A 22,707-nucleotide genomic window follows, 5' to 3' on the forward strand; every position below is an offset into this window, starting at 1 on the left:
CCTCTGTGTTCAAAGGAAGGCTTTATACCAGATGTGATGATTGATGAAAAGGGGCTTCTTAGCCAGAGGAGGGCGTCATCCTCCATCCTTAGCGAGGAAAAAGTCATAAGGAGTTAACTGGAGAAAAGATGAGAAAAAGATCAGTTTGACATTTCCAAATTTTCTTTTTTGGTAGCTATGATAAATGCTTTTTCATGACCCCACCCCCTACTCCAATCCCACCCCATTATTTTGGTACTTTTATATTGGGAAGAAAACAGATCATTACAGAATAATTCTCTGGGTTTCCAGGAGAAACTCCCTTTATGAGTTTTTGAATGTGAGTCTTTCTCATTTTCTCAAGTGGATTTCTATAATGGGCATTCATTTAGGTTCTGGTTATCCAAAGATCTACTAATCTAGCAGTTGGTTCTCTATAAAAGTCTTATCAATAAAAAAGAACCTTTTAATGCTTAAGACATGGTGACAGTGATTTTTTCTTGTTAAATATTTTCTGCAAGCTCTCCCTCCCCCCTCTGTGCATATAATCTTTCTCTCTGTCTCTCTTTGTCTCTCTCCCGATAGATGATAGATAGATAGATAGATAGATAGATAGATAGATAGATAGATAGATGATAGATAGATGATAGATAGATAGATATAGAGATAGATAGACACAAATGTGCTATAATTAGATATAGGTGTAGGTTTAGATTTATCCCCTAATTTATATCTTGTCTAGTTATCAAGTTTCTATGACAATTGCCTGAAATGTTGGCAATTCCCCTTCTTTACCTTAACATCTACTCAGAGCCTCCATTTCCCCTCCCGTTTTCCCTGAGGCCTTGTATTTTGGGCAAGAACCCATTCAGATAGCAACCAGCATGGAATGATACTTGAAAACTTAGTTGTTGCTTGCTGAGCACCTAAAAACAAACACAGTAACCGCTATGTTTAGTAGGTAAACATGAGACATACACACACACCAAAATAAGATGCTCTAACTGTATGAAGAGGTGTTAGAAAGGTCACATGTCTTTGATAAGCTGTAACACTGCAATTGCAGGCTATAATTGCTGCTGTAGTTGTTTTTTTTTTAAAAAAAGTGCAATAGTTTTCTCTGGTTTTGCATAGTAACTCACTTTAAAGAATAAATAATCACTTTGTGCTTATGCACATTTTAACCTACACTCCTGTGTTACCATGTATTTGAAATGCTTTTTTTAAAAAAAAGCTAAACAAAAACCAGGCATTCCCTATTCACTAATCCCTTCCTCCTGAAAGAGCTAATCAGTTAACCCTTTGTTAAGTTTTTTGATTCTATATTTACTTTTTGTTTTCTATCAACAACATCTTCCATGGTTCAGAAAGGAGAGGCTGCTTCCTTATTATAGCCATGCTCTGTTCATTAGCACATTCTTGCAACATAACTATACCTAACAATAAGTCAAAATATTCCAGATTTGAAGTATATTTTGCAAGCAGATGCAGTGGAACCATGAAAAGAATTCTAATAAAACCAGTGAAAGTGAGATAGTTGAAATTGGATATATGTGTCTGGAAGGAGAATAAACATAGAATAAAAACAGTTGGAGTCCCTAATGTATAGAAGGATCTCCACTAGCTCTGCAGGGACAACTGACTCTATATTGATACTCAAGCAGCCATGCCCTCTGTTAAAGACCGTTAGTGAAATGTCAGAGTGACAGTCCATGCTATCTTGGGAACCATTTGCCAAGAAATGGCATTGTTGCTTCATCCTTGCATCTCTTGTCAAATCTCTTTTCACTGGCAATTCCCTGCTGTTGTCAAGTGTGCAACTATATAGAAGCTATCTGAGACTTGGGGTATTTATGCACTTCTATTTGCCTGCAATGCTTGTGCATCTACGTCATAACTCCTGCATTATGGAGTAGAGTTCAGCTTCCATATTCCAGCAATGAAGAAATAATGATTTGAGGAGAACAGGATTGCATCTTTGGACTCATAAGATTTCCTTGATACAACAGCAGTCATCCTGGTCCCTTAAACGTTTATTTGCTGGCGTAGTCATAAAATTACTATCAATGTATATCAAAAAGTCTATAGGAATTAAGAGTTGGTTTCTGAATCATGCTGGCTGTCTTCCTATTCATGTCAGTTTTGACAAGCAGGGGGTGATGTGATGCTGCGCAGGGGTTTGTGGGAATAGCTCTCTCAATTCTGTTTCATTACATGGCTAATTAAGCAAGGTCACTGAGCTCTTTTCGGGTCTTTCAGCTGAAGCATTTTAAAGTTTTCAATAGATCTGTTTATTATTTTACATGCCCTAACAATGTAAAGGTTTTAAATGTGCATTGAGCATATTTTATATGCATGTTTACACACTGGCATGCATGTGTGTGCTTGTGCACACAGATATTGTATTTGCATTCATAGATATTATATATATATATTATATTATGGCAGATTATTTCACAGAATAAAACCATAAAATTTTAATTATCTGTTGGGTTTTAACTCATATGCAAATGTGCAGGAAGCATGAATAATGAATGCAAAAGAATGTGTGGGCTGTAACAATAAGGGTCATTTTACACTTACAGTTTGACTTACCAGTGAGATAGGATAGCTAGAGAGGTTAATTTCTGTATGCGGGAGAACAAGAATGGCACACAGATCAATAATTAAGCATATAAACAAGCATATGAGCTACAGGATTACGTAACAGAGACTGGTTGAGCTAGGAATAACAACCAGGGAAGTGGTTGTTCATGGACTCAAGCCATAATTCCTTCTTTTGCTTGCATTGTAGATTACTCTGATTTGTATAGGATCTTTAATGCATACAATTCTGGTGAAATTACTATGAATTATTCATATTTATGATGAAGATCAAGTAATCTTTTCACATCTATAAGTCAATCCTAAATGCGCATATCTGGTTGTCAGATCAATGTGAAATTCTTACAAGATGAAAAAAATTCTTACAAAATTGAATAGTAGAATTCAGTTTTCAATTAGTTACATAACATTCTATTGAAATATGTTTATTTGTGCACATGAAGAAAACATTCTGAAAATTTCTTTGACCAAACCAAAATAGAAATCCGATCATAAGCTTAGCATCCAGTAAATTTACAAGCAGGTAAGGAAGCATGAATAGAGATCTATGAACAGTTCTTAACTTCAAAGGCATTGAGAAGCCAGAAAAGTGGTGCAAAAACACTTGCATTTAGGAAGAGGGAACAAAAATCTTGGTTTTTATCACAGTTGTATTATAAAGAACTATCAAGGATCTAATGAATATACTCAGCATGTACCAGAACCAGGGAATAATTGAATGGAGAGTGATATGTAATCCAGTCACCCTTTGTCCCTCTCATCCTGTCTAAGTGTAGGAGGAATACATCTGTGGGGTGTGAGTACAGAGTGAGTGCACAAGGAGAAGTTTGAAGGGAATTTATGAATAAATACTTCTTTCTTTGCTGCATCTTTGGTTCTTATTACTTAATGAAAGCAATAGCTTGGAGGTCATCAATATAGAAAAGGGCAGTCATCTCTGTCACCAATTTTAACTGGAGAAAAGTTATCTCTCTTCAAGGTCAAAAGAAGATCGTTTATCAAAAAAGATTGAATAAATGTGGTGCTAAGACACAGACCTGTTTTTAGTGATGGTTTCTGTCAGAAGACTGACTGGAAAAAAACCTAACTTGTCTTTGGACATTCATAGATAATCTCATTATTAAAGCCAGCAATCTGTCATAGATATTCAAAGCTTTCAGTCTGACCCATAACTTGTTTCAGTCAGGAGAGTCCACAAACGCCACATACAATTTTTTATTCACAATGTTGACATACAAATAGGTCAATACAAAGCAATAATTTTGGGTAGTTTAACTGTTGGATCAAAATCAGTCTATTCCTCAATAAGAACATTGTTGTTAACAACCTTCCAGTTTGCGCAGGAAATGTTTTATATAGAGTTTGGCTATATTAATGAGATTAATTGGCCTATAATTATAATTTTGACCACCTTTCTTAAAGATTGGAATAATAACATATAGATTCCAGTCTTCTGGGACATGGCTGTGTAATTGATATAGTTAAGCATATTGACTAAGATACAGTCCTTCCAATCTTTGATTATCTTTAAGTTTCCAAGAAAGGAATTTTCACTTGGAGGCCAAGGCCTTTATCCTTACCTTTATTGCAGTCATTAACCAGCACCACAGAACTGTGCAAATATCAAATATTCAAAATATCCAAAATTAAATAGACAATGGCAAATTAAGAAAAGACAAAACATTTCAACTGAAAGATAAAACTAAACTAAAAGTGTTGCTCAGCTTACACATATCCAAGAAGAAGAAATTAAAATTAGCAATATGGATAATATAAACTTAGAACTGCAGTATAAAATATAAATACTATAAAATACATAGACATACACACATGTTACATACATGTTTATCTTATTTCTCACCTTTTTAATGTTGATAAATAGGTCAAGGGGGCTAATATACTAATACTCCTTTCTGCTGCTGCTTCTGAGGCTGCTTCAGAGAAGATAGTCATAGTTTTTAGCATTTAGCAAGATAAGGTCTAGTTAAGGACATTTCAGTATTCCAGCTATGGGTCAACTTGTTAATCTATTGTCTTTTCAGAGTATCACAAATTAGAAGTTGAATTCCAGTAGCTGCTGATTGGTGGGAAGACTGCTGGTAAATCATTCTCAAACACTTGGATGTGTTATCATAATCTTCCAAGATGTATCATCAGCTGGAATCCTAGGCATATTCTGAGAAGTACGACAAAGCTGTGATGAGTTTACCAAAAGTTTAGGATAGGAAGTTCAGCCAACTCAGAGGTTAAATTATACTGAAGCATCTCTGGCTCTGGGAAAGACAAACACGGGTGGTCAGTGTTATGTACTGGGCTCTTGTTATACACCACGTGAGTTGCTGGAGCAGCTAACGGCTCTCCAGCAACCCAGACTTTAAGTCTCCTGTACTGCAATTGGCTTTCTCCAGGCAGCAATGGTTGATTCAAATCTATTGGCTGCCACCTAGGGGCTAGACTATATATTGCGGCTAGTTGCAGACATTTCCCCAGTACAGTTCCAGCACGAAATAAACAATGAGTTATCCCATACTCTGTTCCGCGTCTTCATTCCTGCACCAAAGAACCTGCTATTTAACAGTCAGGTATCCATTCTTACAGGAGGTTAATTCTAAATTTTTATTATCTGAGATTAAAATTGGGCTAAAACCAATTACAGGTAGTCTTCAACTTACAACAATTCATTTAGTGACTATTCAAAGTTACAATGGAACTAAAAAAGTTACTTTGACTGTTTTTCACACTTATAACCATTGCAGCATCCCCATGGTCACATGATCAAAATTCAGATGCTTGGCAACTGATTCATATTTATGTTGGTTGCTGTGTGCCAGAGTCATATGATCCCCTTTTGCAACCTTCTGACAAGCAAAGTAAATGCTTTGCCAGATTCCTTTAACAACCATGTTACTTAATAATTATAGTTGATTCACTTCACAACTCTGGCAAGAAATGTCGTAAAATGGGGCAGAACTCACTTAACAAGTGTCTTACTTAACAACAAAAATTTTGGGCTCAATTGTGGTCATATGTTGAGGACTACCTGTAGTCCAATTTTAGTTTCAGATAATGAAATACTTGGGATTAACTTCCTCCTGTTTAGAGGAAAAGAAACCTTAACATCATGGCAAGCTCAGATGCTTATGACAGGAAATGATTGCCGAGAATGGCTTTAATCCCCTTTGTTTCCACAAAAATCTAGTAAGGACCACGATAAAACTGTTGTTCACACAGACACACACCTTTCATTATGTCTATAAGAAAAGATAATTGTGTACCTACTTTCACTTAAATAAGATTTATTTTCTGTAACATCATATTGCTGGTGTTAAGCCTGGTCCATGAGTTCTTCCTTTATCTAAAGGAATTCATTCTTTCCTATTGTGCCAGGCCATAAATCACCTGCCTGTTGGAAAGTTAAGTCTTCAAAGCAGTGTAATAGCCGGAAGGGAAAAAAAGATAGTCCTTGGAGGATATTCCAGAGAGGGATAAGCAAAGGTTCATCATCTTTCCTTAAGGCAGCAGTCAATCCTATCTTATGCAAAATTAGGAAGACAGGCTGAAACCAAAAGCCTTGTTCTATGGCTGAGTTTGCAGGACCTTAGAATATGCTGCTACCTCCCTTGTCCTCTTGATTCTTATGCTGACTAGAAGCATAGATTGCCCACTTTCAAAGAGGCCACTTCAAGTTGGGCAAAGTTATATTAAATCTGTTAATAATGTGTACTTTGGCCCTGAATGACAAAAATCTAGAATTGATCATGGAAGTTGTTCATAAGTAAAATTAAACTTCTTGAACATTTACTTCTTGAACAATACTCACAATTATTTGCTTAATGTACGCAGTTTTCAGCCTCTCCAGGCCAGGCTATTTTCCCAATGTCATCGCTCAGTGTTTTTCACTGATAGGGTAAGAAACAATATGGGTTTCCATTGGGAGAATCATGCAATACTCAGTGACGCTCTTGTTGTATCAAGCCTATTTCAACAACGTAATGTTCTTTTAGGAGCCAGATAAAATACTTACTCCAATATGAAAATGAACACTTCACTAATCAAGCCATCCAGAATCGCTTTGCAGAGTGAGATGGCTGGCATATACATTCAGACAAACACACAAACAAATAAATAGGCACACAAAACAGAAGACTCTTTTGGAAAATGACAGGGAAATCCATTTTATAAAGGTAGAGGGTGCAGCAAGTTGCTTTAAGGCATAGCAACATTCTAATCTTGAACCAAAGAGAAATATCCTTGGAAATTGAATATGGAGCCTGTGATTCTGCGTAGCGGAACTACACATCTTCACAACCTCACCTCTGTCCTTTATTCTTTGCAAGTGATACTGGGTTTTTTTTTCCTTCCTTGCTTAAGCCATCGAAAACTTTACCAATTTGTGTTTTAATTGCTGATATTTTGGAAAATTGTCTGTAACTTTGTTGGCTCGATTCTATACATTTCAGAAAAGTTGAACTTCACCTAGTCTTTGAGTTTCTCACCTCCATTATGTGTATATTTATCAGTTGCCTGTATTTGCTAGTTCCCGTATTCTGGGCTCTCTTCCAACAAATAGTATTAACATTTCTCTTTTTTTTTCTTGGCAACAATTTCTTTCTCAAGAACCTTTCCTTTTTCACTTATTTAGACTGTTTTCACCCACCTCTTCTCTTCAAGCCTTATATTCTTTGTTGCGGTGTGCATTGTATGTTTTCTTCAAAGTTTAACAAAGGTACCAAGATACAGAATGGGAATCAGTTGTTTATACTTCACCAGGAAACGAATGATTTCACATGGGTAAAGGAAGAGACCAACCTTCTGTTTCAAACTATTGTCCACAGAATTCACAAGCAAGATTGGAACACAACACTGTCTTCCATCCCCTAGTTTTCTCCAAGGTGGCAAACATATCCAACACACTTTCTTCCTCCTATCATGTATATCATACGAAAATGTATATTACAATAATGTACATCTGAGTAGTTTGAGTAGCCACAAGTTCTTCATTGTTTTTGCTGCAACTAACATGTCTAATTTTTTAGAAAAAAATTACTTATGGTTAGGATATACTTTACTTTTTTATTTAAGATAAACTTAGTAAACATGAGCACTATGATCTTTAGCATCAGCTAAGTTCTGTTTTTCTGTTGTCCAAATTAGCATTTTCACAATCACAATCAGTGCGTTTGAAAGTTAGCATACGGGGATCCAACAGGCTGAAATGGTCATGTGAATTAATCTGGGAATAAACCAAAAAGATGTTCAAGTCTTACTTTCTAACTGCTTCCTCCTATAATCTATAACCTTGGCAGTAATAGCACCTAGCCAACTTTGGCTATATCAGAAAGTAAGCGGAATCTGTCCTGTTTAGTGGTTGCTAGGAGGCAATTCTACCAAGAATTGTGGAATTCTTTCACTGTTGAAGAGGTATAAAAATTAAAATAAAAACCAGAAGAAGATAATGGAAAACAAATGCCAAGAAAATGAAAATAAGAGAAAGATGATGGATAAACAGATAGATAAATCATGATGATTGATAAATCATTTGCCCAGAGAGACGATGGTTGTGTTCAAACAGAGGCTCTAATAGTTTGTTAGAGTCACTGAACATGGATTTCTGCACTGAGCAAAAGGTTGGATCAGGGTCTAAATAGTTCCATTCAACTCTATGACTTTCTGAAAGATGAATATTAAAACAAGAGGCTTAAGCAACCTCTCCACAATGAACCTGAACAGTCTCAGAAACCTAAGGATTTATTCAAACAAGGCATTAGTTTAGTTAAGCTGACTATTTTGGTTTTCCTTGGAATTATATGAGCATGATTATTATGCTCCTTTCCTTAAGACATTTTTCCAATTAGTTCCCTTTTGTATGCAAAGATTTGGTTTCATTGGTTTAAAAAAATGGAACTAAGTTTTCTTTTGACATAAAAAACTTTATGATTGTGGATGTATCCTTTGTATTTCAAGGCTGGCATAAGATTATTTGGCTTTATTATTTCTGGGCTTTGGACTGGGAGATCCAAAGAATTTTCCTTCTATTATAGGCAAACTTTGATCCACCCTAAAGAGATTCCACCTGACTAGCAATAGCTATCATGATTAACTCTTACCCTTAAGAGAGATCTATCATGATCTTTATAGTATATCTTTTCTAGTTTGTAGCATTTACCGTTGGTCATACTGAAGCGCTAGGAACTGAGTTCAGCAATTAATTAAATTAAATTCTAACCCTTACTTCATGGAACTGAAACTCTAGATCAATAATACTATACAGTATTGCTTTGTAAAACTACAGCAACTGTACAATATCACAGGGACAGTAACAATGATTATGATAAGAGACAGTCTTTCCTAACTTGGTAAATTCCAGACAAGCTAGATTATAGCACTTGTGATTCTCAAGTAGTGTTTCATTGATTCAAAATTATAGATATTTTCCCCAATATATCTGAAGAGCATTATGTTGGAGAGGGCTGCTTTATCGTAGGACTTTTTACTATATTTTCTCATAGAATCTTTGAAGCCTTACTTTATTAAAAAAAAAAAAATCAGTCCCAGAAGAGGAGCCATATAGCTTGGGAAGTTTAAGTGATTTGTTTGCTACCATCTGACAAATTTCTTCAGTAGCTTTTAGAGTATGACAAGCAATTTCTTTAAGAAATATAGGCCACAAATGTAATAATGTCCCAGTAGAAGAGTTTCTATTATTCTACTTCTTGGCTGCTTTAGGATTTTTTTGGTATGATAACATCTAGGCAATATGTCAGAAATTATTATTTTTTTCTTTGCATAATAATGGCAGAGAACTGGAAATATCTGAAGGGAATGTGGGGAAAAAAGCCTGACAGTTTCAAATAATCTTTTTTTGGTTTCTCTTAAACCTGTTCCCTTTTAAAAATAATTTATTTTAAATTCTTTTTTATTTGAAAAAGCGTTCACTCCCAAACAATTGTAGTACATTAGCCAGGACACCAACTTGGGAATTTGATTTGCAATTAATTTCTAAAAGTCTTGGCTGTGAAGGGTAGCAGTTATTTTAGTTTTTAGTAACCCTCCCCCATTTCCTATAGACTTTTGTCAGGAACCTTTCACACCTGGGTTCTTAGACCTGGCCTGGTTGTAAGTATTCTGCCACAGATGTCAGCCCTTTTGTTGATGTCCTATTAGTAACCAGTGAATGGATGGGAACCAAACACAGCTTTGCCTTACTGCTTATCAATAGACAGCAAACATTCTTCTTTTCGATGGGCAAAGGGTCAAACTGTTTCACTTGGCTATAAAGCTCTGCCATATAATTGCTGGTGATTAGCAATTTTAATTACCAGATGCTAAGGTTTCTGGTTGTAGTAGATTTTTTCTTCTTGTTGTAATTGGGCAGGTTGTAAATGGGTACTTCTTATGTGGACTTGATTTTTTTAAAGAAATAAAATTAATTGCAATTGCATACATGTTTTAAACATACAAAGTAAGAAAAATAAGTTATGAAGATATGAGTTGGTAAGAAGATCAACTAAAAATTCTATTATCTGGCTTTTTTCATTATTTTTTTAGCAAAACAATATCAAAATTTTCTGCAGCATTTTTATATGCTGTTATTACATAAGAGAGGGAATAATTTTGAAATCTTTTCCAGCAATAGAGTTATCAAGTAAACTAATCTCTTTCCTTAAGCCCTTGGTAAAGGAGTTCAAAATAAAACAGTAAACACAAAAGACTGGGATCTCCCTTAACAGAGAAGATAGCTACAATATATTACTTAAATAAATTGCCACATTTTATTTTAAATATGATCTCAAATATTTAAAGTATAAGAAACACATCCAACTTTTGCATTTTGTATTGTACTTTCAAGGAGTCTGTGAAATAAAATAATGTAGCTAAGCTAATTCGGATGGTAGGAAAATAGCTAACTCTAGTGCTTTTTTAAAAAAAAATGACTGTTCTGTTCCAAGCAAAGAATTGGAATATATTTTATTTTGGTTGATTATAAGAGGGTCTATGTTATCAAGGTTATGGTTCAGGACTACATTCTCAGTACCTGGTAATTACAATCACATGCTGGAAATAAATATGAGAAGGTCATATATTGCCCTAAGTCAGGGGTGTCAAACTTGTAACATCACGTGACAGGTCGTGACATATCGCAACTTTTTTGCCATTGCCGGCAATAGGGTGGGCGCAGTTTCGCTATGATGCATCCGGCCTGCGGGCTGGCAGTGTGACACCCTTGCCCTAAGTTATGCTATAATGCATTTGGTTTAAACTTAATATGCTTAAGATCCAGCCATTTTGGTTTATAAACCAGGATTAATGATCTAGCCATCACTTATTCAGAAAACCATGGTTAATCAACTATGTTTTAGAATGATAGTAAAATAAATCATTGTCTATTTGAATTGGAAATGTCAGGGATACATGCTAAATTTAAATATTGTCCCATTCAATTATGTCCTCAGTATGTATTTACTCCTCCATGCAAGGAGTAAAATAATTTGTGACCAATAAGAGTTCAAACAAATGTAGAGAATTGTAAATAAATTCTGCATTCTCTTTCTTTCTCTATCTCTCTCAGTTTTGTGTGAATGTATGCAGAAGATATGATTTCATGTTGTAATTCAGGACTTGGATGTAAAACCTAAGGAGCAAATAACAAGAAGTAGCTAAAGCAGAAGAGCCAGGAGCAGGCTATGGAGAAAAGATTGCTAGAGAAATGAATTATTGAAAATGTTGACCAGTTGGACAGTCTGGTTATAGAAGTACAAAAAGCAGCAAGTTTCCGAGTTCTAAACATCTGGCAGACTGTGCAACCAACCAAAATAATTATATATGCTACCTGATTCTCAATGGTTCTGGACAGCTCACAACAAAGAAATTTTAATAAAATGAATAAAACATAAAAGATAGCAAGCACAATCAAAGAAGGGTCTCATTTTCTTTGCCCTCATTTTAGAGGGTAGATATTACAACAGAGACTCTTAGCAGATGACATTGTTTAATCAAAGGAATCTGGAAGGTGCCAGCTCTGCAGTATCAAATCAGCCAGGCAAATATTAAAGAAGACAGGCAGTTCCTCAACTAACCAGGATTTATGCCATGTAGAGCTTTATCGATAGCACCTTGAATTACACTAAAAACAAATTGGCAACTAATGCAGTTTATGAAGCAGAAGTGTTACATGGGGATTCCAAGGCATATCCATTATTGGAAAGAGCACAGTCAGTTGATGCACCCAACTGACTTAGGTAAAAGCCTTCCTGGGCACTGCTGTCACTTGCTCTTCAAGCTGCTACTGTAGAAACACCTGCGATCACATACCAACCTTGAATGGGGAAGTGCTACCCCATTCAAGGTCAAAAATGGAAGTCTCCAGATCTGGATAGTCTTGGTAGGATTAAGCCAGAGATGGTATTAGAGGCTGATTATATTATTAGGGCAAAAAATAGGGGAGATTAGAATTTGGAGCAGGGCAGAGAAGAGAAACATAGTGGAGCAACTGTGAAAGAGGAAAGAGAGATCCTAAGTCTGGAAAGGAAGGGGCATTGAAGCTTTTATGGCTTGCTCAATTATGGCTTAATTGGACTCACATGCCAATTTTCCAAAAATTGTTCTGGAGAAAACAGCCATTGGTCTGGAGGCTACTTGAAATTTGGGTCACTCAGCAAAAGATTTAAGGGATGTATTCTCAGACTTAGAAGCATCTGTGGCAAGACAGTTTTCTTCTTGCAACAAACTTACTTAAAATGTTTAATGTGGGATTTCAGCCGGAGATAAACTCAAATATTTTATATTTAGGTTAAGTTATAAGGTAGAAGCCGAATCAACTGAAATTTATAATTAGAGATTAAGAGCTGGATTTTGCTCCTGCATAAGTAATGTTGCTCCAGCACAGGGTTTAAGTAAGTGGGGAAAAAGAGCTACGGTATTAATAAATTTTTTTCTTCTAGACCAGAAGTTCAAATAAAATAAAGTGTGAGATTAATGTACAGTTTCAAATGTATGGTTATGATTTTGTTTTCTAGTAGTAGGATAGTAATTAAATAAGCATCTAAATAAATCTGATAGACATGGGAAACTTTGAATGAAAACAACAAAATACACTTGCCATGTTGGTTACATTAGAGCATGTCTCTGTATGCACAGCCTTGATAAAGAGTTTGTATCATTTAGAATATAGAAAATAAACCCAACAGAGTGGGTTAAGGATACAAACTTAGACCTTACTTTTTAAATTCTTTGCTTTTGTTGCTCAAGGTTAGACCCATGCTATGTTATTTGCACATAGGTGTTTTTTTATATTTTGTTGATATTAGTTACCTGCTGTGACACACAGTATAGGGCAGTTTCATTGTTGTGTTCGGGGAAAAGCAGGTATTGTCCATCTGAATTAAAATCTTGCTGTGATAATATGCTTCTATTGAGTCAACAAAATGACTTGTCTATTTTGTCTTCACACATACATCTCTGCAAAAGCAAGATTGACAATCAGAACCATAAATATTTTGGACTTCATATTTTTCAGCCTGATGAAAAGCAAAGCTGTGCAATAATTTCAAAATAAAAACTCACAAACAAGATGGTTCCATTTCTCCTGCTGAGGTGAACTTTTCATTTTTCTACTGCTAAATCAGTAGAGGTGTTTAAATACTATTGACCAGTAATCATCTAAAATGTATACGGCAAAAATGTTCTATTAAAGTTCTGCTTTCTGATGTATGCATGGAAATGTGCATTAAAAGACAACAAATTGTGTTTATGCTCACAAAGTTATCTCCTTTTTGTAAATTAAATGCTGATATTAGAATTAGCAATTTTTCTTTGAGGATGAAAAGCGATATTTAGTCAAGCTTTGATAAATGACATATTTCCCAAAGGGTATCTCATTTTCCAGAATATATACATTCAAGATATCCATGTTTAAAATGCTTTAACAGTTGGTAACTTTGGTTAATTTGGTTAAGTAATGTATATGTTTGTTTCTGCAGCAGTGTCTTTATTTTCTTCTGCCTAATCATAGCCTCTTATAGTAGGGTTGCTCTGCAAGTTAATATTCCATTTCAGAACATCCAAGGTTGCAAAATGAGTCAGTGGGTAGTTTCATTTAATAAGAGTAATTTCTCATTTTCTCAAATGATCACATAGAATATATTATAGCCAGTTTAACTCTAAAAGCCTTTTAACAAGTACAAGCTCACCTATGTTTGAATTCTGGGCAGTTAGTTTTACCTCTCTATTTATTTCCTTGAGCCTTATTTCCCTAGAAATTTCTTCCTGAAAGGCAAGGTCCAAAGGTATTCGGAGTAATCTATTTTGAATCAAAGATGAAACCTAGTTTGAACAGCTACTCTTGGAGAAAGAAATCACCTGTTAGAACAAAGTAAGCTTTTAACTGGTAAAATATTCTTTTTCTAAAATAAAAATAACAATTAAATTCTAGCAAAACTTAATACCATTTATTTATTTAATTTAGAAAATGCAAAACACCATGCAAAACAATGTTCTATTTAGAATGTATAAAAATAAAAGCACCTTTCAATAAAAGTAATAACAAAAATAGCAATTACATCTCCAGGTAATGAGATTGATCAACCTTTGATCAACCTTTAACAACAATGTTCAATCTAGTATAATTACACTAATTATAATAACAACATACAATCTATTCCTACAGTTAATCATAGTCTCGGTACATTATTGCACCTGGCTGTCTTTGGTTGGGCTCAGTATCTAAGCAGTGTCAGGCTTAGTTAATAGTTGGTAATGAATATTGCTGGGGAGTTTGGGGGCTGCAGGCTAGACTGAGAAGTCAAAGATCGTAGTGGGAAACTTCTTCTGTATTGTTACCAAGAAAGCAACATGGATGTATTTCTGTAGTCACTAAGTCAAACTCAACTTCAAAGAGTTTGTCTTACTGTTAGAAAGACTTAAATTGACATATGATAGCAGATGTTTAATTTGGCTTCCCAATGTACAACTGGCTAGTGAGTACATTCTTTCAAAACATTTTGTTTGAACCCCCCAGGCCTGAGAGATAAAGGGGATAGGGGCTCACAGACAATACTACTCAACCATGCCTTTATTTTATGGACTAACTTTCCTCTAGAATTTGGGCACCACTGCACCTTCCAGGTGCTACTGATTTGGGGGTAAAGTATTTATTACATCAGCATTTTACTGTTTTTAGTATTTGATCATTTTGCTCTTGTATTTTATTAAATCCTTTCATTCTTGTTTGATGTAAACTACTACAAATCACCTCTGGAATCCTGTGATATAAAAGTAAAATAAATAGATAAGTCTATGTTTTTGGGGTTATCTAGAGTAAATGAAATCATTTCTTTTCTCTAAAAGAAACACCACAGCCTAATTTTGGTGTGGATGATGTTGTGATGCTGTTCATAGAGCTATAGTATAAGTTTAATTTTTAAAATGTATTTATTTACTTATGGTCAATGACCAACAAATTGGCTACTACCCTAAAACAACATATAAAAGCAGCCTGAAATATAATACAGTGAGAACAATAAACCACCATACAGACCTACCAATTAAAATATGCACATTTGAAAAATGAAAAAAGCATAAAACAAAGCAAAAGAAAATAAACTAAAAATAAACATTAGATAGAAGAATAAAAAGATTTCTTCCTGATATTTCTTCTTGACATTATTCCAAGATTAAGATACCTTAGATCAGTGTTTTTCAACCACTGTTGAAAAACAGTGAGATGTTGCTGAAAAACACTGAGATGTTGCCTGGTGTGCCGTGGGAAGAATTGAAAAAACACTGACCTAGGAGACAGCGGTGAGAGGAGGAGGAGGAGGAGGAACAGCCACGGGCGGAGCAGCGCTGCAAGACTCTCTGGCGGGGAGCCTTGGCTAAGCTGACGGCCCTACTTTGCTGGAAGCAAAAGCCTGGGGAAAGAAGTGGGCTCGACCTCTCTAGGCACCAGGGCTCCATGGCAGTGTAGCTCTGCCCCCTTCTCTGGCTTCGGAGGGTCTCTTGCTGAAGAGAGAGAAGCTGGGGAGAGGCGACCGGCTCGCTTATCGGAAGAGGACGGACGGGCGGCCAGCCCGGCTCGCCTGAGCTGTCGCGTGGTTGGTTGCCTGCAATGTTCGAAAAAGCTCTTCTTCCCCAGCACGCGCCGCTTACTCCTTACTCCCCGCGCGGCTGAGGATGCGAGACTCCCGCCTGGTCGGCTGCCTGGTTGCTCGCCGCGACCCCTCGCCCCAGCCCGAAATAGAGGGATCTGACCGCTTCGCTCTTGGAGGCTTCGCTTGCGTCTGAAAAATTACATGGCTGATTTTTTTTAACCTGTCCTTTTGATACGTTGCATAATAAAATGTCCTTTGGACCAAAGCAATTAAAAACCTTTGGGGTTTCCCCCCCTCTGGAGTGAAGTGCTTTTGATGGTAAAGGTGAGAAAGAAAGAAAAAAGGAAGGGAAAAAGGAGAAAGGGGGAAGGGGAAAAGGGAGGGAGAAAGAAAAAAAAGGAGAATAGAAAAGAAAGAGAGAGAGAGAGGAAGGGAGGAAGGAAGGAAGGAAAAAAAAGCAGGAAGAAAAATTAAACAGAAATGCAAGTAGCTTCCAGTTTCCACAACAAGTAGAAAGCAAGAAATTGAGAGAGGGAGGGAAAGAAAGTGGGAGAGAGAAAGGCAGGAAAGAAAGGAAGGAAGATAGAAAGAAAGAGAAAAAGAAAGAAAGAGAAAAAGAAAGAAAGAAAGAAAGAAAGAAAGAAAGAAAGAAAGAGAAAAAGGAAAAAAAGAAAGAAAAATGAAGGAGAAAAATGCAGAAAGAAAAATTAAAAAGAAATGCAAGTAGCTTCCAATTTCCACAACAAGTAGAAAGCAAGAAATTGAGAGAGGGAGGGAAAGAAAGTGGGAAAGAGAAAGGAAGGAAGGAAGATAAAGAAAGAAAAGAGAGGGAGGGAAGAGAGGGAAGGAAGGAAGAAAGAAAAGAAGGGAAAAAAGAAAATACAGAAAGATAAATTAAAAAGAAATGCAAGCTTTCCTTTTCCTTCACAGCAAAAACAAACAAACAAAAGCCCCAAAATAAAATAAAATAAAGAGGCTAATAATAATAATAATAATAATAATAATAATAATAATAATAATAATAAGAAGAAGAAGAAGAAGAAGAAGAAGAAAGAAGAAGTTGGAAGGGACTTTGGAGGTCATCTAGTCCAACCCCTTGAGAACACAGGCCATCCTCGACTTACAACCATTCGTGTAGTGACCGTGGGGAGGTCCAACGGTGTGGAAAACGGTGGAGTTCCTTGTGATTTTTTTCATGAAACAAGTGTGCCTTTGCCCAAAAAAGGTTGAAAAACACTGCCTTAGATCGTCTTAAGGCAATAGTAGCTAAGAATTTGGCATTTTTGTTTATAATAGTAGGACTCTGTCCTGAGAGTAGAAAATAAACCACGTCTCCCTAGTTGAAAGGTTGATCTGTACTAAAATGTGATATAATTTACCAACTTGTAAATTCTTATAAAAGGAACCGTGAAGAAATGTGTGCACTAAACTCAGGTTCATTCTGGTAAGAGGAAACTTTTCTCTCATTACGTAAAATTTCATGAAACCTCCCATTTAATACTGCCAAGGATAGAATGTTAACGCAGAACAAAAATAAAGCTTAATTTGCAGGTCTAAAAATTTCCAGGAAAGAAGGAATCCACCCTTGTAGGTTGCCTATAGTACTTAGGTTTATCTGATGTGTAAACCCTGGTAAATTTTAACCTTCCCTAGGCCAAGAGCTAGGAAAGAGTGGATAGAAAAGCTGCAGTGACATGGGTTAGCTGTCATTTTTTATCTTCCATCTTGATATGAAGTCATCAAGGAGAATTAGCAGAGCCAGTGGGCCAACAGAAAAGAAAGTTGTTCCTACCAGCTTCCAGAGGCTTGAAAATTACACCGTGATATTTAAAAGCTGGAACTTGTTCTACATTTGGTTAGTTCCTGCTTGCCATTGACTTTTATGGCAGCTATGCCTTCCTGAGAAAACCAGAATTATGATTTTGTTGCAATTAATTTTACGTCCTTCCTCCTTGCATAATTCCTTCTAAAGCCCAGCTGTGTAAGGGAGAGAATTGTTACGTCATCAGCACACAGAAGCATTGCCAAATATCTGTCCTTGGGTAGATGGGAGATGAAATTCTTTTTTTGGTAAAAGCAGTGTGGGAAGTCATCCTCCCCCCGAGAAAGAAATATTTTTGAGATTATTAAAAGGCAGAATATTATATTTTCCCAAAGGTTCTTAAAGGCAGAAACCAACCTTCCCCTCTAAGGCTCTCTGCCCCAAACAGAAACCAGGTCTGCAGAAATGTAGATGTGATAATCTTGTCAGAAAGATTGGAGCCAGGAAGCTTGGATTAGAAAGACAAAGATCCCTAGAATCAACAATCCCTCACACCAAAAAAATCCAACAACAGGACATAGTCATCAGCCACAGCCCCAGGGAAGCAGGATATGACCTTTGGGAGATAATAGGATTAACCCACCACCATCAGAATACCAGAAAGGCACAGTCAGATGCAGGTCAAAGTTCATGCCACAGGAACAACTCCAAAAAAAGCCCAAGAAGGTATAAAAACCCACCACTCCATACTACATGTGGTCAGCTTTCCCAGAGCCATTTTTCTGCCTCATTCTCCTCTTCAATAAACTACAACTTCTTTCTAAAGCAGTCTCCATTTTGATTATTCCTAGCTTGGACTGGACCCTGATGGAAATTTTTCTTTCAACAGCAGCAAACCATTGAGTTTGTATAAATATTAAACACTAGGGTTGTATCTTTTTCACTCCTTGTCTGACTGGAATCTCCAAATAATCTTGTCGCTCTTCTTGCTATTGACTTAGTGATACATCTCGTAATTCATTCCAAATTGTATGTAATTCAAGAGCAGTAGAAAACGAAGAAAATTCAGAAAGAAAAAAAAGATGTGCCCTGTGCCAAAAGGGAAAATGTAGTATTTATCATTTTTAAAGAGAACAAAAAGATCTGTATGTTATGTGGGTTTCAGTGACAGTAATTATCCTGCTATTCAAGAATGAGTAATTACATTATTCTGTATGCTAAACTGCATAGTTACTGTTACACACACATACAAGATGATTGCACCACAAATATTGGAAACAGAGCTGCAAATGAAACAGATGCTTATTATATATATATGGAAGTTGTGGTTTTTATATTTGGATTATATTTACCTGATACAAAAACAAATATTTAGGTCATCAAGTTTTCAAGATGACATACTATACTATAATTATTCTTCTGACTTTTCTTTTTAAATATGCACCTAAATGTATAATTAATTATTCCTTAAATTAGTTCCGAAAACTATTCAGAAATTTTAACCTGTGAAGATACAACCCCAAAGAAATGCTACTTCCAAGGCGTCTTTTCAAATACCTCTTCAGAGAAAAGGAGTTTACTTTTCCAGATTCCTACAGACTAGTGCTTTATTTAGTAAAATTAGCACAAGTCATAGTAACTACGACCTTAGATACCTTGCCCAGTAGGTTTCCTCCCCCCCCCCCACTTATTTTGGCTTAGCAGAGAGGTAAACCAAACTTTGCCCTTTATGAATCTCCTGTTGCAAAGGGCTTCTCAGTTCATCCTTTTCTTTCTGATATATGATATCATTGATTATGGAAGCAACTAGGACTGCTGCAAGCATGAAAGTTGTGCACTGCACAAGGGTGGTATGACACAATGGGAACAGTAGGCGAAGAAGCCCTTCCAGTTACCACTCATCTGTGCATGCCTTGTAGAAGAAAAGGGAGAACAAAGCACAGAGAAGCTGCAATTGCCCTGTGATGTAATTTGAAACTGTGGTTCCAAAAAAAAAAACATTTTGTACAAAGGAGTATTACAGGTTAGCAGTGGTCCTATGAATAGCTACAGATGTTTGGAGCAATGACTAAAAATCCATGGAGCTGTTGGTGGTCTCTGAGCTTGGCTGTTTGCATGCTGATCTTTCATTACCCAACTAGGTAACATCATCAGTGCGATCACATTGATCACATCAAGAACCCTTCAATTCAACTCTGAGATACAGATATTCTCTTCTTGGAGGAAGGGGAAACTTATAGAGGACTCTGGAATATTTTTCCTTGTCTACAGTTTGATTATATATCTTGTTCTTCAATAAGTATTCTAGTGCCTAGTTACAGAATTCTTCCTGTATGCCTCATTCTATTCATTGTAACTCAAAACAGGATAGAAAGAAATGTGAATGTTAAGAGGAAAAAAGATGCATTAGTTTAGGATCATTGAAATAGTCAGTCATAGTGAAAGACAGGAAACTAGATAGATTATAAAATAAAAAAAATCTAGAAGCCTTGCCGTGGGACTGAGGGTTAGAAATGTGCTCTAAAATTAAAAAGCCAAGGTCCTCCAGAAGGCAGATTGTGCCAAAGTGTATGAGAAGGCTTAGTGGTCTTTTTCCCTTTTCTAAGATGAATGCACAATATACTGCATGCTGATCATGTGACAAAGACATAGCTTTGTTTAAAATGAGAAATAAAGATTACATTCTTCAGTTCTCATGCTACAGAATGTATCATGCATGGAAATGCTTGGGTACCATCTAGTCCAAGCCAATTGTTTTTCAGTTCTGTTGGGTTAGGTTCAAAACTGCTGTGCCTGAGATGAATCATTAAAATCAGTGCGGCAAATTAGTCATTTTAATAACAAATGAACTTTTTGATTTTCAAAAGGAATCATAAGTTATGTCCTGTTAAACAGACTGTATATCTTTAAGCAGAAATAGTCATACAGAGGGTTAATTCAGTAGTATTTTTCTGTGTTTAACTGTTGTTGAAGCATGTCCTTTATATTTAAGAGGATTTCTGTTACAACATTTTCTTCTCAGTGGCAGAACTTAAATGCTTGGCCCCTGATTAAATGAGAAAGAAAGGGCACGGTAAAACAGGGTCAACCTTGTGCATTGTTGTTTGACTTTACTCCCATGTTGTTTTAAAGAAAGGTTAATAAAGACTGTTTCTATCAGAGCAAAGAGCCTTGCTTTCTGTGATCATTTCCTGATAATATCATTTGTTTTTGTCTAGCATTCAGGCAGTAGAGAAATCCCTGTGGATCATCTTGACTTTGTATTCTTCTGCTTGGCAATAAATATCTTGGCTCCCTCTGTTGTCACTTGATCAGGCATGAAAAGAAATCTGCACTTTCCTAAGTAATACAAAAAAGGGCATAAGCGGTTTCGTTTCTTTCCCCCTGTCTTTGTAAATACAGCATATGAATTAAATGGATCTGTAACTACCTTTTGACTTTGAATTAAAATATTAGATCCAATTCTTCTACATCAAAATTATTATGGATTGGCCAAGCAACCATCATCATTTCATGAGTGTATGGAGTAATGAAGATATTCCCTGATAGGAATAACAATGTTCTTGCAAATAAATGAAAAGGATAAAACAGTAGAAACATTCTGGATATTCAAAGTAAACAACCTGTTAATTTAAGCAAAACTGAATTACATTCCTGAGCAATTAAATGATATTGGGAATGAGAATTCAAGTTGTACAACTGTATTAGCTTAAAAGCACTTGAAAATAAATAAATCCCATTGTTGGATGAAATTACATCTACTTGAAGACTCAGGATCACAGCTTGAGTGTTGCACCTGGGTGCCTTAGTTTCTAGGATTCTCATCCCGTACACATCAGAGGCATGTATAGGTTGAAGTTTCAAGGATTAAGAGTACATTTGTGCCTATTCTTAAGGTGATAATAACTTATTTTATAGACCACGTGCAATATGGTAGCCTACTGTATTCTACTCCTTTGCATTACAATAACAATCTTTAGTGCTTCATGAACAGTGTGTTGTGTGGATTCATAAAACAATCAATGATAATTAATTTCTACAGTTAATATGTTGGTAATATATTTCTTGATCCTCTCTTCTTCCTGTAATATTCTTCTTTTGTCTACATTAAACAAATATAATTCTTAATATTTTCAGTATATACCAAGTTCAATATAAACATTTTAGTATTTATGCATATAATAATAACATCAACATATAACATGTTTTTTAATCAGCTTGTCTCCATTGTATTTATAAAAGTCTTCTTATTAAATCATTATATGTCCTGTTTACAAGATTCTTATTGAAGCTTAGTTTCCCCTCAGTATTCAGATTACTCTTATCAGTCATAATTTTCTCAAAATTCATTACCTTTAAATATCCAAACTTTTCATTTAAATAGACCCTCTCAATGTTTTAACATTTCATATATTCTAAAAATATTATACTACATACACACACACACACACACACACACACACACACACACACACACACCAACAATACTTACAAAAATACAGCCTGGCAAGCCAAACATTGATCGTATTTTCCCTAATCACATCACATCGACTTGTGTGCATTTGAGTCCTGAAACTGCAACGAGTGAAAAGAAGGAAACATCAACACAACCCACCCAAAAATCAGGAGCACAATGACAGACCAACGAAGATGGAGCAGCACATGCGATAGGAGCAATGCTACCAGATGTGACTACACAAAGACTTACAGGAGCCGCAGGACAAGACAAATTGGGGCATGATTCGGGTATAACTCTAAACAGCCAGATACAAACAGAGCAGGTGGAGGGAGTAAAAATGAGAGGAAGGAAGATACCAGGACTCAAATGCACACAAGTGGATGTGACGCAATTAAGGAAAATATGATCGACTGGGGTGGGTGGACCGGTTACGCGCTCAATGAGCAGAGCACTGAAAACAACCAGTTTTATAAGCAGACCTTCCAACTTCTGACTTTCACTCTGATGACGTCGGCAGGTGACCAATGAAAGCTTAGTAATAAACAGTTCAGCAATCAATATATACAGTATATATATTCTTTTTTATCCTCAAATTTGTTTTGAAGTCCTGGAGGATAAAGCATCTTTTTTGTCTTCTTTATTATAGTGAGGTTTTGCAGATTTGTTTTGTTTGTATTAAGTTGTAGTTTTCTTTATTTGTAGCTTTTCTATTTAAGTCACTTTCATTTAATTTATGTTCTCTTGTATGATTTGTTTATTCATTCTTTGTTGTCATTTTTGAGTGTTATTTAATTGTAGGTTTAGGTTAGAGATAT

Source organism: Vipera ursinii (assembly GCF_947247035.1).
Source record: "Vipera ursinii genome assembly, chromosome: 4".
NCBI lineage: Eukaryota > Metazoa > Chordata > Lepidosauria > Squamata > Viperidae > Vipera > Vipera ursinii.